The sequence below is a fragment of the Schistocerca americana genome, chromosome 8, assembly GCF_021461395.2.
Source record: "Schistocerca americana isolate TAMUIC-IGC-003095 chromosome 8, iqSchAmer2.1, whole genome shotgun sequence".
Lineage (NCBI taxonomy): Eukaryota > Metazoa > Arthropoda > Insecta > Orthoptera > Acrididae > Schistocerca > Schistocerca americana.
This window is the reverse complement of record NC_060126.1, coordinates 239,785,886-239,803,984: the sequence shown is the minus strand read 5'-3', so window position 1 is coordinate 239,803,984 and position 18,099 is coordinate 239,785,886.

Genomic DNA, 18,099 nt, shown 5'->3' with positions numbered 1-18,099 from the left:
AAACAACAATCTTTCATTTTTATGTTTGTGAAATATTTATGTATTTATATTTCACAAGTAAGGTCTGTGGTCGGTGAATGTATGTATCGAAGCAGACAATGATTATTAGGAATAATTACAAAGATGCATATTAAATTGCCTATAAATAGTGGAGGTTAAAACATTACTGTCTCTGTCTTCTTGTAGCCGTTAAAGTTGTAAGAGCCTGTGACGCTCCCTTGAATGCTTAGGTAGCCTTCGTTTGTCCTTTGATCGAGAAAGACGCCATTGGAGGCTGATATTTCTAAAAGGTGTGTATTTACAATTTATATTGATTTTTTTAATATAGAAATTGTTAAAATTCTTACCTGTAATCATTTATTGCTAGACTGCCCAAGATTTCATTCCACATTCTTAGCCGTTTTCAGCATATTAGGAATTTTTCATGACGCAGAACTGTGCAGCGATCGTGGGAACCGCTGCCGAGGCAAATTCAAATTAAATTGAATGAAAGCAGTTTTCCCGCAATATAGCGGGCAGGTAAAGGTACGTTAAAATTATCTCTTTTAGCTTCCTGGAGACTTCAGAGGGAAATTGTGGATTTTATTATGTCATTTTCAGGTGGACATGGACAGCTGCTACTACGTAAATAATTCATGAGTGATAACATTTTACTTGCGTGTGATCAAAGACTGCTGTGCAATGGCTAATAACATAAAAATCAAATTTATTTATTTTAGTTTCATGCTCTCATGTTAGTCGTGGCAGTTAATAGTCTTCATATATTTAAAAAAATCCACTGCAGCTTTTACGTTTGGTGAACATAAAGTACTGTAACTTCCGTACAGGTAATAGAAGTAATTTTCAGTGTACTCAAGAGATGAAAGTAGCGAAGGGCATTTTTTTAATTCCATAATTAGTTAGAGTAATGATACCATGTTCATATCTAACAAGCCAGATCAATGTTATATAAAAATAGTTTGAAAGTTAAAGATCGTACGTCCACAGCAGGAAATCTTTCAGTGTTGTGCGTATCCCCACATAATGGGTCAAAGTGCATAAAGTTAAAATATTTTCAACTGCAGAAACTAATAGTGAGAACTGTATCTTATCTGTCGCGCTCGCAACAACAAGCAATATAAAATTAATTAAAATATAGTGCCACGTAAACTGCATATAAAGTGAAAAGGGTGTGCGGTGGGAATTACGCGAAATAACACATTTTGATAGTCAGGAACTCGGTCATCAAGACGTATAGAATACTTTCCATTGACCTAGAATCATGGAACTTGGCAACAGTTTCATAGCACAAGTAAGGGAAAAATTCTGAAAATTGTTAATTTGTAATTATGTCATACAAAAAATATTTTTTTCATTTATTATCTGTCTGTCTGTCCATCTGTTAAAACCCCTTTTTCTCAGGAATTACAACAGCAGACTCGAAATCATACAAAAATTTAAATTCAGCACTTACAACTAAAACATTCTCAAAAGTCCTAAAATTCCTAGAACCAATATCTTGCCAGTATCGATATCGACAACAGGCAAAAATCGTCAGTGTTCTAGATTCGCAGCATGGATGAACGATCTCTATACAGTACATAGTTAAGTTTGTACGGAATCCTCAGAGGGTGAGGCCCATTCACAATTGGCCAATTTTTTTTCCTCTTGTTCTTCTCCCTTCTTCGCTAGTGTTTAGACAAGTTTCGTGCGGCTCGCCAACGAAATCCTCCCTTTTAACTGAGAGTAGGTCTTTCACTCCCAAGTTCTCAATTATTTGTTGGGTATATTCCAGTGTGCGCCTTCCCCTACAGTTTCGGCCTTTATTGCTGCTTCTAGTACCTTGGAACTAATTTCTTGGAGTCTTAACATATGCCATCACTTGTAGTCAGTAATTTAAATATATTTCTTTCTTCGCCGATTCTTGCTCATTTCCTATGAAACCAGTTAATTTTAGCATCCTTCTGTACCACCACAACCGTGTTGCTCATCGTCTTTTCTGCTCCATTATTCACTTTCACACAATGCTGTGCTCCAGACGTACTTTAAAGCAGTTTCTTCCTCAAATGAAGGCGTATGGTTAACATTAAAAGACTTCTTTCAGTGAGGAATCCTCCATTTTTCTGTGCTGCTCTGCTTCTTATATCCTCATAGCTTCGTTCGTCATGAGCTATTTTGCTTCCAAGGTAGGTGAAGGCCTTTACTTCATCTAGTACATGATCCCCAGTTTTGATATTAAGTTTGTCTGTGATCTCACTTCTGTTGCACCACATTCCATTCGTCTTTCTATGGTTATGCCTCAAACCATAATCTCTACTCAGTGCACTGTTCATTCCGTTCAACAACTCGTATTGTTCTTCCTCAATAACACTAAGGATAAAATTAACATCAGCGGACCCTATCATTCATGCAAACTGAAGCGCCACAGAAAGTGTTACAGGCATGTGTACATAAATACAGAGACGTGTAAACAAGCAGAAGACGGCGCTGCGGTTGGCAACGCCCATATAAGTGTCTGGCACAGTTGTTAGACCGGTTACTGCTGCTAAAATTGCAGGTTATCAAGGTTTAAGTGAGTTTGGACGTGGTATTGTAGTCGGCGCACGAGCGATAGTGTGGTGTCACCGCCAGACACCACACTTGCTAGGTGGTAGCCTTTAAATCGGCCGCGGTCCGGTAGTATACGTCGGACCCGCGTGTCGCCACTATCAGTGATTGCAGACCGAGCGCCGCCACACGGCAGGTCTAGAGAGACTTCCTAGCACTCGCCCCAGTTGTACAGCCGACTTTGCTAGCGATGGTTCACTGACAAATTACGCTCTCGTTTGCCGAGACGATAGTTAGCATAGCCTTCAGCTACGTCATTTGCTACGACCTAGCAAGGCGCCATTATCATTTGCTATTTATCTTGTGATGCATGTACCGTCAGACCGATGTTCACCAATTATGGATTAAAGTTAAGTATTCCAGAAGCTACGTACCTTTTTTGCTAGTCTCAATTCCTTGTCATTTTCCAGATCTCACGCCAGCCTGCGTGAGCATAAACGCGTGCCTTTCGGCTTCCTCTCATAGTGAATTGGCGCTCTTGCCAGTCCACAAAAGATAGGACACAGCATCTCCGAGGTAGCGATGAAGCGGGGATTTTCCCGTACGCCAATTTTACGAGCATACCGTTGAATATCAGGAATCCGGTAAAACATCAAATCTCCGACATCGCTGCTGCCGGAAAAATATCCTGCAAGAATGCGATCAACGACGACTGAGCAGAATTGTTCAACGTGACAGAGGTGCAACCCTTCCATAAATTGCTGCAGATTTCAATGCTGGGCCGTCAATAAGTATCAGCGTGCGAACCATTCAACGAAACATAATCGATATGGACATTCGGAGCCGAAGGACCTCTCGTGTACCCTTGATGACTGCACGACACAAAGCCTTACGCCTCGCTTGGGCCCGTCAACACCGACATTGGACTGTTGATGACTGAAAATATGTTGCTTGGGCGGCGGAGCCTCGTTTCAAATTGTAGCGAGCGGATGGACGTGTACAGGTATGGAGACAATGTCATGGATCAATGGACCTTGCCTGTCAGCAGGGGACTGTTCAAAGTTGTGGAGGCTCTGTAATGGTGTGGGATGTGGAGTGATAAGGGACGACTGATACGTCTAAATACGACTCTGCCGGGTGACACGTACGTAAGCATCCTGTCTGATCACCTGCATCCATTCATGTCGATTGTGCATTCCGACGGACTTGGGAAATTCCAACAGGACAATGCGACACTCCACACGTGCAGAATTGCTACAGAGTGGCTCCAGGAACACTCTTCTGAGTTTAAACACTTTCGCTGGCCACCAAACTCCCCAGACATGAACATTATTGAGCATGTCTGGGATGCCTTGCAATATGGTGTTCAGAAGAGATCTCCACCACCTCGTAGTCTTACGGATTTATGAACAGCCCTGCAGGATTCACGGTGTCAGTTACATCCAGCGTTCTTTCAGACGTCAAGTCCATGCCACGTCGTGTTGCGGCACTTCTGCGTGGTTGCGGGGTGCCCCAAGATATTAGGCAGGTGTACCAGTTTCTTGGCTCTTCAGTGTATCTTCAACTTGAATTTTAAATCCACTCCTGAATCTTGGTTTTATTTCCCTCATTTGTTCCTCGAAGTACAAATCGAGTAATACAGGGGAAACACTGTAGTCCTACTTTCTTGCCGGCCGAAGTGGAAGAACGGTTCTAGGCGCTACAGTCTGGAACCGCGCGACCGCTACAGTCGCAGGTTCGAATCCTGCCTCGGGCATGGATGTGTGTGATGTCCTTAGGTTAGTTAGGTTTAAGTAGTTCTAAGTTCTAGGAAACCGATGACCGCAGAAGTTAGGTCCCATAGTGCTTAGAGCCACTTGAACCTACTTTCTTTTTAATCTGAGCACTTCCGTTTTGGTACTCTTATTGCTCTTTTTACCTGATATAATTTCCTCATAAATACTTGATTCATTTGTGACAAGTTTTATTACTGGCTGATATTTCATTACTGTATAACATGAATGTGCCGTGTACAAAAGGTAACACAAATGTGTAGAAGAACGTTAAGAATGACGTATGAAACAAAAAAGTGATTACTGATAATAATTTAATATTGTTTTTAGTAGTAAGCTAAAGTATGAGAACTGTTCGTCAAGCTAGCAAATAGAATTGTAAGAAAAACCTCTTTGCTGCAGTGCCCACTGAAAATAAAGCGAAATGGGTATGATCTTAATAATTGTATTATTACTGTCGAAACAGGCCCTATTGCTCTTTATAAACTGGATTATTGTATCATGGGTTCTTTCCGTGCTTTTCATTTATAGAAAGCTGTTCGAAGACATAACTGAACACTTGGGCTTTAGTTTTGCGAGTCTATATGTCGGTACCTGTTTCGTCTACAAGAGTCTGGACAGTGAGTTTTACATAAGTCACAATTTACGGTAATTACTGAAGGTTTCAACACAACGTATTTCTTGTAGGCGTACGTGTTTCATTTAAGATCTGCTCTCTTCCCCGACTTACCAACGACGGTTTTGCTTGCCGTTTCAGACGGCCTCGTACGGTAACACGTGTCTGTGGTAACATTAAGGTTACCTTGCAAGAAAGAACGGCGTCGTAGAGTCAAGGGCGACGCAGGGGTGAACAACCGGTGCCCCGCCGCACGGCCGCTGCTCACGCAAACTGTTGGCGCAGATGGCTGTCGGATTAGCCCTGCCGGAATCCCAGCATAGGACAGGGTTGTTAAGGGTTCCCTTTCCACTGCAACAGCAAAATAAAGCCACCTCAATGACGTGCTCTGTGAGACCTTCTCCGAACTGTAACGGTTATTGCTGCTGTCAGCAGTAGATCCAATGGAGGGAGGGGTTCGTGAAGGTTATGGCGCCCATCTCCTATAAAAAAAGAAACACATTTCACTAAAAGCGTTTGTTGGTTAGTTGTTACCTATATCAATTTAGGTATTTCACAGAAAACTTTCGGAGAATAAAGTAGCATGAAAATAAGACTCTGGAAAATGCCAAGGAATTCTAGACATTACGAACTTTGTTTAGCACATATTAGTTTTCAGTTGGTTGTGTGAGGGCCTGGCCACGTGGATGGGCTTTCGATCCGACCGATAACACTCTAATCAGTCAAAAGCGAACATTCTCTATCTGACTGTACCTGATGATAACAACGCATCTGTCGCGGTTCACATGTCAGCAGGTAGAACCGTCAAACAACAGAAGTTGGGTAAGACTAAATACAAAGGGAAAGAACTTAGGCTAGAAAACAGTAGCAAAACGACTGACTCCCGCAATGTAAGTGGAAACTGCTGAAGGACACAGCATTACCCCAATTTACACACTCACACAGTCCACGCTCACAGTCGTAGTGTTAAGGGGAGTTAGAACGGGAAAAAAAATTTTTCCTCATTTTCGGATTTTTATCTCATTATAAAATTTGCAATTTTCCGAATAAAGTGATATAAATATTACTTATAAACTAACACGGGAAGTATTTTATTTCATTTTTTTAAATATAATCTACACTGGTTGAAAATGTAGAAATTTTTACGTGCATTACTTCAGGATCTAATAAAATCGGTAATTTTTTACATAGAAAACTGTGAATTGCTGTGTTACAAAGGTAATGTCCAGAAGAGGATGGGCACCAGGTTGAGAAAGTTGAAACAAAGTTTGAGAGACAAGAAACTTTCTTATGGTAAAATCATAAGAGGCAGGCTGACAGACAAAATGATTGATGAACTATAGCAGTATTATGGGAATGCCATTAGCAATAGTACTGAGGATTTTTTGAAAATGAAGCAGGCAATATGGGCTACCTTCTTCCACAGGCTGTTAACTGATGAAAAACCAGTACACTACCTTTGCCCTCCTGGAGTTGATTCATGGTGCAAGTATTGCAATGCCCAGTACTCAAACAGTTCATACAGCGATAAACATTCCATCCCGGCAGCAGTCATGGATATCATAAAAACTATTTACAGAGACCTGGAAAATCCTGAATTACTGAAGAAGTGTCTACATGGTCAGACTCAAAATCCCAATACGTCGTTCAGTATTCTTATATGGGCTCGCTTACCAAAAAATGTTTTTGTTGGAATGAAGACACTGAAGTGGGGGGTCACTGATGCTGCTATTGCTTTTAATGATAACAATATTGGTAGGGTGAAAATGCTACAGCATATGGGAATTAATCCTGGAGCAAACTGCATCACAGAACTTGAACGGATGGATAAGGTTCGCATTGATAAAGCAGAGTACGCAGCACAGTTGACCACTAAGGAGTCTAGAAAGAAGAAAAAAACAAAAAAACCTGGAAAAAGATCAAGAGGATGATATAAGTATGGTCCAGGGTGCTTCTGAGTAAAAATGAAAACTTAAGCATTTATTTAGTTACAGTCTTTTGAAACTTTAGAAGCCGTTCCTGAAATTTACTTTTTCTGCTGCATTTTTCCTTAAATCTCAGAACCACTTCGAGTATTCAAATGTTCAAGGAGTAATAACATAGATATCCTGACTCTACTGAAATAAAAAAGACATAATGTTATGTATAATTAAATTTATTTGGTATAACGTACAAAAAAAGTACACAAAATTATCCGTGTAATTAAAAAATTGTATTTCCGAAATCAATGGCCGAAATGCAATTATTGTAGTTCAGTAGACTCATAATATACAGTTTAATGTCCTGTAAAAGTTTCATGTCAATGAATACAGTGGTTCCTGAAATACAGGGAAACCAAGTCACTAAATTTAACATTGTCGGGATAGGGCGTTCCAACTCCCCTTAAGCGAATTATTGTTAATGGTCAGTGCACACTTTGCTTTTATATTTTTTAAATTGCGGTGTAGTCAAAGTCGTGAGAGTTAGTTAATTTTATAGTTCTTAAATCAATTGCAAAATAAAAGTTCTTCTCAAACTTTCGGACGAATGCCATTTCGTGGATGTTATGCTAAAGCTATGTACAAAGTACTGATGTCAATACGTTATTGTTATTATATTAAATCATTCTATATATTTTATTGTTGAAAGTGAAAGCAACTGTGGCGCAATAAAGTGTTTCTGGAAAATAGTGAAGACGGTAGTAAAATGTGATCCCCCCCTCCCGACAACGCGCCCTAGATGGGCGCTAGCAGTCTTTCCTGCTGTTCTCGTACAATCATGGCATGGCCATCCACACACAGCTGAAATGGACATGTACATCCAAATTTCTGCTTATAAAAAAATAAATACGACAGTAACAGATAACTAATTGGGAAATCGACAATATTGTTCGGGGTTACCCAGAAAGTAACTTCCGTTAGGCTATAAATGAGGAATGGTAGATGAACAGATAAAAATTATAAAAAATACTGAAGAATTGTAAAACACCGGCTTGGTTTTACTTCTCTAAACAATCACAATCCAGATTTCAGAATTTACCATGCCTCTTAACGAGTTGAAAATTAACTCTGTATAAATCTCGCACCAGCATGTACACTATGTGGCCAAAAGTATCCGGACACCTGCCTGGAAATTACCTAAACGTTCGTGTTGCCCTTCATCGGTAATGCTGTATTTCAAGATGGTGTTGGCCCACCCTTACCCTAGACGACAGCTTCCACTCGTTCAATCAGGTGCTGGAAGGTTTCTTGGGGAATGGCAGCCCATTCTTCACGGAGTGCTGCACTCAGGAGAGGTATCGATTCGGTCGGTGAGGCCTGCACGACGTCGGAGTTCCGAAACATCCCAAAGGTGTTCTGTAGGATTCAGGTCAGGACTCTGTGCCGGTCAGTCATTATAGGGATGTTATTGTCGTGTAACCACTCCGCCAAAGGCCGTGAATTATGAACAGTTGCTCGATCGTGTTGAAAGATGCAATCGCCATTCCCGAATTGCTCTTCAACAGTGGGAAGCACGAAGGTGCTTAAAACATCAATGTATACCTGTGCTGTCATAGTGCCACGCAAAACAACAAGGGGTTCAAGTCCCCTCCATGAAAGACACGACCACACCATAACACCACCGCCACGGAATTTTACACGCTGGCATATGACGATCACCCAGCATTCGCCGTACCCACATCCTGCCATCGGATCGCCACATGTATACCGTGATTCGTCACTCCACGCAACGATTCTCCACTGTTCAATCGTCGAATGTCTACGCTACTTACACCATGTGAGGCGTCGTTTGGCATTTACCTGGGTGATGTGTGACTTATGAGCAGCCGCTCGATCATGAAATCGCCGGCCGCTGGTGGCCGAGCGGTTCTGGCGCTACAGTCTGGAACCGCGCGACCGCTACGGTTGCAGGTTCGAATCCTGCCTCGGGCATGGATGTGTGTGTTGTCCTTACGTTAGTTAGGTTTAAGTAGTTCTAAGTTCTAGGGGACTTACGACCTCTGCAGTTGAGTCCCATAGTGCTCAGAGCCATTTGAACCATTTGATTATGAAATCCAAATCTTCTCACCTCCCGCTTAACTGTCATAGCATAAGGGTCGTTCAAAAAGAATCGAGCCGGAGGCATAATTAGAGAAACCAGTACTTGCATGTTAAAAGAATTGACCCTGGCTGTTGCGACACTTGTCCCACTGTGACACAAGGCCGTGAATGGCTGTCTAAAAAAATTTCCGGGGCTGCGATGTTAACCAGTTCCACACGTACAGCTGGACGTCGTCGTCCACACGAGTGCGGGAAAGGTTATTCTGACGTTCTTCTTTGACCAAGATGGCCCCCTTCTGATTCACTTCCTGCAGCACGGGACAACAGCGTTACTCGCAAACCTTGACCACCCTTCGCCAAGCGATCAAATCAAAACGACCAGGCAATTTCACCCATGGGGTCATTCTGCTCCACGATAATGCAAAGCTTCATTCATCCCGAAAGGTTTACCAGAAGATAAAGCTTCATACTGCCAACACAGTCGCGGCACTCCTGCAAAAATTCAAATGGGAGGTTTTCGGCCACTCTCCATACAGTCCGGACCTCTCTCCCTGCGATTACATTTTTGGTCCCCTTAAAAAGGCTCTGAGGGGCAAACGATTAACCTCGGACGACGACGCCCAGCTGTACGTGCGGAACTGGTTAACATCGCAGCCCCGAAAATTTTGAGTCAGCCATTCACCACCCTCTGTCACAGTAGGACAAGTATCTCAACAGCCAGGGTCAATACTTCTAACACACAGATACTGGTTTCTGTAATTATGTCTCCGAATCGGTTCTTTTTGAACACCGTTTGTACTTGCAGTGGACCATGGTGCAGTTTGGAATTCCTGTGTGATGTTCTGAATAGATGCCAAAAAATGGTTCTGAGCACTATGGGACTTAACATCTGAGGTCATCAGTCCCCTAGAACTTACAACTACTTAAACGTAACTAACCTAAGGACATCACACACATCCATGCCCGAAGCAGGATTCGAACCTGCGACCGTAGCAGTCGCGTGGTTCCGGACTGAAGTGCCTAGAACCGCTCGGCCACCGCGGCCGGCGCGAATAGATGCCTGCCTATTACAAATTACGACCCTCTTCAATTGTCAGCGGTTTCTGTCAGTCAACAGACGAGATCGGCCTGTACGCTTTTGTGCTGTACGTGTCCTTTCACGTTTCCACTTCACTATCACATCGGAAACAGTGGACCTAGGGATGTTTAGGAGTGTGAAAATGGCGCATACAAACGTATAACACAAGTGATACCCAATCAGCTGACGACGTTCGAAGTCCGTGAGTTCCGCGGAGCGCCCCATTCTGCTCTCTCAAGATGTCTACTGAGGTCGCTGATATGGAGTACCTGGCAGTAGGTGGCAGCACAATGCATCTAATATGAAAAACGTACGTTTTTGAAGGTGTCCGGATACTTTTGATCACATAATGTATTTCATATGCCTGTAAATCACATGGAAGTTGGCAAAGTATGTGTATTAGAGTTAATCAAAATAGCTTCAGAATGTAACAAAGTTTTCCAGAGTGATTTGTGCATCAGAAATAACGCTATAGTCTCAAGTAACTATACACAACGACCTCACTATGCTATGCTGTACAATGTAATGATCAGTCGCGAGGCGGCTTGAAACCGGTAATTCTGGCATTACAAAAGACAACTTGTGAGTAATTTCTGAAAACGTTTATTGTCCAGTCGCAGAGTTCCATATCCATAATGGTTTAAAGTTTGTTTCTTCTCTTCCGACACTGGTTGCAAAAGGCCGAGACAGCATTTTCAAGCTCTTCGTTGGAGTGATAGCGTTGTGAGTAAAGCTGCTTTTTCACGTGCATCAATAGGTGGAAATTGCTGCCAGCTCGGGGATGTAAGTGGCATTTTTAATCAGTATTCTGTGTCAGTTCATTGCTGACTACAGAATGACGGCCACTACAGTCATTATCGTGGACATTAATAGCTTTACTCTCAAAAAGAAAAAGAAAAGGTTATTCGATGCACAACGCCTTCACTCATCATAATCGACGATCTGTCAGCAGCACAAATTTCAAAACAAATCTCAGCAGCTTTAACAGTTTCCACTCCTAACAGCCGAATAACAAACGGATTGCAAATTTGTCCCAATTTCCAACTGCAACGTAAATTTTGTATCGCTATTGTAGGCTACCCCGCTACCGCTAAGAACGCTGAAATACTAATTCAGTCAGAGTACAAACTCTTCCGTTCGCCACACTTCTCGAACTGCATAAAAACGAATGCTACTTTCAGCATAGTTCTAAGATTCTTTTTTTCTCCTCAGTCTTCTGGTTGGATACATGCAACCCGCCACTAATTCATTTCCTGTTGCAAAAATGGTTTAAATGGCTCTAAGCACTATGGGACTTAACATATGAGGACATCAGTCCCCCAGCCTTAGAACTATTTAAACCTAACTAACCTAAGGACATCACACACAACCATGCCCGAGGCAGTATTCTAACCTGCGACCGTAGCAGCAGCGCGGTTCCTGACTGAAGCGCCTGGGACCGCTTGGGACAGTGGTCGGCCTTGTATCAAATCTTCATCTCATAGTAGCACTTGCACCAAAGGTCCTCAATTATCGTGTTTGAAGTGTCGCAATCTCTGTCTTCCCGTCTTGTTTTTACCCTATAAAACTCCGTCAAGGTTCATGGAAGTTACTCCTTGATGCTATAATCGTTGTCCTATAATCCTGTCCCTTTTTCTTGCAATGTTTTCCAGTTCATCATCTCCTCACCTATTGTCGCTTATACTTTCAGTATACTGTAACACATATCAAAACCGTTTCCAATCTTTTCCGGTTTTCCCACAATCCACAGTTCACTTCCATACACTGGTGTGCTGGAAACGTACAAGGAACGTTCCATTAGTAACGCAAAACATTTTTTTCTGCAAGCCGATTGGTTTTGTTCAGGATTCCAATACGCCGTATTATTCTTCAGCCTTTCACCTATAAATTAATTTCTTCAACATAATCTCCGTTCAATGCGACTGCCTCACGCCACCTTACTGGGAGGGCCTGTATGCCTGCATGCTATCTCTCCACTGGTCGACGTGGGAGCCAACGTCTAGCTGCATGAGTAGCCTCACCACCATTCACGTACTGCTTCTCACAGAGTGCTCCCTTCTTTGGTCCAAACAGCTGCAAGTCGGAAGCTACAACATCTGGGCTGGAGGATGTATCAGGAAGAACAGTCCAATGAAGTTATGTGAGCTCCTAACGGGTGAGCGGAGTTGGGTGATTCCTTGCGTTGTCGTGGAGGAGGAGAGGTTCGTTTGCATTTTTGCACGACGCTGAAGTCATTTCTTCTGCATGCTGAAGGTCTCACAATACCCCAATGTACAATGAGGGAGGACATAAAACTGAATAAGCTCTTCAGAGTTCTGGAAGACAGTCAACATGACTTTTTCGTCAGAGGAAAGGTGGTGTGGCGCCACTCCATACACTGCCGTTTTGTTTCCGGTCTAATCACCTGCATCCATTCATGTCCACTATGCATACCGACGGACTTAGGTAATTCCAGGACACCCCACAAGTCCAGAATTGCTAGAGAATGGTTCCAGGAACACTCTTCTGAGATTAAATATTTCCGCTGGCCACCAAACTTGCATTACTGAGCATGTCTGGGATGCCTTACAACGTGCTGTTCAGAAGGGATCTCCATCTCCTTGAATTCTTACGAATTTATGGGCAGCCCTGCAGCGTTTATGGTGTCAATTCCCTCCAGCATTACTTCATACATTAGTCGAGTCTATGCTACGTCGTGCTGCAGCACGTTTGCGTGCTCGCCGGGGCCCTACACGAGGTGCACCAGTTTCTTTGGCTCTTCAGCGTAGTAACATGTTTCCGACAATCATTCGTTTACATGTATAAAGGAGGTAATGGACTCACAGTTTTAACACTCGAGATGATGCTGATGTTTCCTATGTAATTTTTAATTGTTGAACGCCATGTTAGATTTAAAAATTATATGTACAGTGTTAGCTCTAATACAGTCGGCATAAAACACCTGGTCCACGGTGCATCCTTTCCGTGACTCTCACGACTTGAGGAACCAGGTCTTCCTCTGACTGTACAGTAATCTCAGAAGCATGATAAACCATAATGCACACAAAATAATGGCCTAAAGATGTCAACTCAGGGGATTTTGGTAGATATGTAGCCGTTACACCTGCACCTATCCACCAATCACCAGATCTTACGTCGGGATGCACTCTGGTCGACCTACAGAAGGAGCTGCAGCACAGGCGTGTTCAAATAGCATTTCTTCAGGAATTCCCAGTAAACATGAGTCAAGTTTTTTCCTTTATTTATTTTTAATGCATTGAAAGGGATAGTTTCCAAAGATACATTCCGATGCACAGCTTTATCTACTGAGTCACTTCTACCTTTCGAGAAATGTTTGACAGAAACTGTGCAATCTCATTTAGACCAGCACGGAGACCTTTATATACCATAACAACTAGTGAAACATTACTCAGTTTATGTAAAGTAACATCGATACTATTGTTTCTGTGAAAAAATGTAAATTGGACTCAGGCATCAGCCGGAAAGAGACACAGAGGCAAATTAAATCAAGTAACATTATCCGTAAGCGGACAGGACAAGGATGATCATCACAGGTGCTCAGTAAAATACATAAATAATTAGCTACAAGGCTTGCCTGATAGCAGAACAGTCATGGCATCACGATGGTACAAGCGAATAAGATTTTTGAATCAATTGAGTACCTGTATAGCCTGTATCAAAAAAATGTAAGTTTATCTGTCGAATGAATCGCTCGAAAAAGTGAGGGAAACAAAAAACTACACTGCCCGTCCAAAAAGTTCCAAGACTTATTTCATTCCAGGCGTATAAACGACATCAGTGCAGTAACTACAGTAGCAACTTGAACTGACAGCAGTGAACAACAGACGTGCATTCGACCAGCATGTAGTGAGCGGGCAGTATTGGACGAGCGACCTTAGTGTATCAACTTTGTTGTGCCACAAATTGCGAAGGTGCAGCATCTTTCAATTAAATGTTCAAGACATTCTCCAGAATGTTCTGAAGAAGAGAAAAGTGTGTGCGAAGTTTGTCTGCACACCTTGATTCCAGAACAAAAGCAGCGACTCGAGGACGCCTATCGCGACTTGATTGAAATACAAAATGCGAACCATTCTTTCAGGAAAAAGTCATCACGGGTGACGAGACTTGGTGTTATCAAGATGAGCCTACTAAAAAACGACAAAATGCATAAATTCGCATGAAGAGCCAACGCTTAGATGATATAACCGACATTCAAGCCAAAGTGGTGCGCAAGTTGAAAACATTCGAAATAAGAACTTCCCTGACAATTTCACGTAGTTGTATAAACGTTCTGTACGTTTTAGTCGTGGAGAGACACTATGTAGAACACGTGACGCATTAAACCACTCTCATAACTTTTATTTTTTTCTTAACTGAGGCTCGAAACATTTCGGGCTGACCGAAACCTTGCTTAGCAGTAAATAGAAGTACAAAAAGCACAAATACTAAGAATGGAAATTAAAAATGAAGCAACGTCAGTCGGTTTTTAAGTCCCTATTTTGCTCAAGCGTCAATTGACTCAGTCATACACATGTTAACAGAATGAAATTATTCCTAATATCGGCGTTAGATGAAACGTAGCGCATTTTTATAGAATTTTGATTAATTTATGTATAAAAATCTATACTCGACATAACTACCAAAAAAGAAATTTGTTCACGTCATCAGTCAAGAAAGTAAGGCAGTTGCAACGGCAAAAAACCCTGTGTAATAGTTTTATTTCAGTTCCACTTACAATATGCTGTTGTATAGGCTTTGCAAAGAGGGAACTAGCACATGTTAAACATGCTGAAGTTGGTAATACTGAGTTGATGGAATGCTTGGTGCCGGCCACTGTGGCCGAGCGGTTCTAGGCGCTTCAGCCGGAACCGCACTGCTGCTACGGTCGCAAGTGCGAATCCTGCCTCGGGCATGGATGTGTGTGATGTCCTTAGGTTGGTTAGGTTTAAGTAGTTCTAAGTTCTAGGGGCTGATGACCTCAGAAGTTAAGTCTCATAGTGCTTAGAGCCATTTGAACCATTTGAATGCTCGGTTAATATGTGCATGTACCTGAATGACACGGTAAAACTAACGAGCATTTCATACTTTGTTTTCACAGCCATTTATAACTCATATGAACATTAACGTAGTTGTCACACCTCAATCTGTTCAGAATGCAGACGAACCAGCGTGCGCGTTAAAATTCTGCTGGCAAACCTAGACGCCATAAACGTGACGGTATAAAATCAGGACTGAACGTACCATTGTCGAAGTGATCATTAGAGAAGGAGCACAAGCTCTGGTGGGACATGGATGGGGAAGAATATTTGCCGTTGCCTTTTCAAAGGAACCATCCCGGTATCCGGCGTAATCAACTTACTGAAAAATGAAACCATGACCTTCTTCGAATATAATGTAAGTAATCAAAACACCAACAAGGAACAGGTTTCAGGCAGAGGACTTGTTCGGAGCACACTATTCCTTAAACAGGAAATGTCTGACAGAAAAAGTAAAGCACACAGACGACATGGTAGAATGATATGTAACTAAGTATAAATCATCGGCGCTTCGTAAGTGATCAAGAGTTGAATTCTTCTGAGACGGCTATCAGAGTATTTTAGTATTGTTCGTGTATGATATTGTTACCAGGCCTGACAGGGCACATGTCCTCCAGAGGCCTGAAACCAAACTTTTAAAGCAATAATTGGAACGCTGGTAATATCTCACTTCTTAGTATCACTAAAAGTCATGTATCGTATGTTAAGCAGCAATTACCTATAAAGCAACCCATGTTTCAAATATGAAGCTCATATTTGAAGGTTAAATGTTTATTTATTGCTGTTTATTGGAATTTTAAGGAATTTTAGGTTAGGAAACATCAATTAACAGAAATGAGAGCTCGTATACACTATTTACACTACTGGCCATGAAAACTGCTACACCAAGAAGAAATGCAGATGATAAACGGGTAGTCATTGGACAAATAAATTATACTAGAACTGACATGCGATTACATTTTCAAGCAATTTGGGTGCATTGATCCTGAGAAATCAGTATCCAGAACAACCACCTCTGGCCGTAATAACGGCCTTGATACGCCTGGCCATTGATTAGAGATTAGATTAGTAATTGTTCCATAGATCATGAATACGACACTTCGTAATGATGTGGAACGTGTCAGGTTAATAAAAGGTGTCTATACAAGATATTACATTAGACAAAATATTACATGACACTCAATAATTTTAATTTTTTTTTTGTGGGTGTTGGGAAATTACCCACTTACTATATCCAAAAATTCATCTAATGAGTAGAAGGAGTTGCCATTAAGAAATTCCTTTAATTTTCTTTTAAATGCTATATGGCTATCTGTCAGACTTTTGATGTTAGTACGTAAGTGACCAAAGACTTTTGCGGCAGCATAATTTACCCCCTTCTGAGCCAAAGTTATATTTAACCTTGAGTAGTGAAGATCATCCTTTCTCCTAGTGTTGTAGCCATGTACACTGCTATTACTTTTGAATTCGTTTGGATTGTTAATAACAAATTTCATAAGTGAATATATACATTGTGAGGCTACAGTGAAGATTTCTAGCTCTTTAAATAAGTGTCTGCAGGATGATCTTGGATGAGCTCCAGCAATTATTCTGATTACACGCTTTTGTGCAATGAACACTCTTTTACTCAATGAAGAGTTACCCCAGAATATGATGCCATACGAAAGCAGAGAATCAAAATAGGCGTGGTAAGCTAATTTACTCAGATGTATATCGCCAAAATTTGCAATGAACCTAATAGCATAAGTAGCTGAACTTAAACGTTTCAGCAGATCCTCAGTGTGTTTTTTCCAGTTCAACCCCTCATCAACGCATACACCTAGAAATTTTGAATATTCTACCTTAGCTACCGACTTCTGAACGAAGTCTATATTTATTAATGGGGTCACTCCATTTACTGTGTGGAACTGTATATACTGTGAAACTTCCTGGCAGATTAAAACTGTGTGCCCGACCGAGACACGAACTCGGGACCTTTGCCTTTCGCGGGCAAGTGCTCTACCAACTGAGCTACCGAAGCACGACTCACGCCCGGTACTCACAGTTTTACTTCTGCCAGTACCTCGTCTCCTACCTTCCAAACTTTACAGAAGCTCTCCTGCGAACCTTGCAGAACTAGCACTCCTGAAAGAAAGGATATTGCGGAGACATGGCTTAGCCACAGCCTGGGGGATGTTTCCAGAATGAGATTTTCACTCTGCAGCGGAGTGTGCGCTGATATGAAACTTCCTGGCAGATTAAAACTGTGTGCCCGACCGAGACACGAACTCGGGACCTTTGCCTTTCGCGGGCAAGTGCTCTACCAACTGAGCTACCGAAGCACGACTCACGCCCGGTACTCACAGTTTTACTTCTGCCAGTACCTCGTCTCCTACCTTCCAAACTTTACAGAAGCTCTCCTGCGAACCTTGCAGAACTAGCACTCCTGAAAGAAAGGATATTGCGGAGACATGGCTTAGCCACAGCCTGGGGGATGTTTCCAGAATGAGATTTTCACTCTGCAGCGGAGTGTGCGCTGATATGAAACTTCCTGGCAGATTAAAACTGTGTGCCCGACCGAGACACGAACTCGGGACCTTTGCCTTTCGCGGGCAAGTGCTCTACCAACTGAGCTACCGAAGCACGACTCACGCCCGGTACTCACAGTTTTACTTGTGCCAGTACCTCGTCTCCTACCTTCCAAACTTTACAGAAGCTCTCCTGCGAACCTTGCAGAACTAGCACTCCTGAAAGAAAGGATATTGCGGAGACATGGCTTAGCCACAGCCTGGGGGATGTTTCCAGAATGAGATTTTCACTCTGCAGCGGAGTGTGCGCTGATATGAAACTTCCTGGCAGATTAAAACTGTGTGCCCGACCGAGACACGAACTCGGGACCTTTGCCTTTCGCGGGCAAGTGCTCTACCAACTGAGCTACCGAAGCACGACTCACGCCCGGTACTCACAGTTTTACTTGTGCCAGTACCTCGTCTCCTACCTTCCAAACTTTACAGAAACTCTCCTGCGAACCTTGCAGAACTAGCACTCCTGAAAGAAAGGATATTGCGGAGAC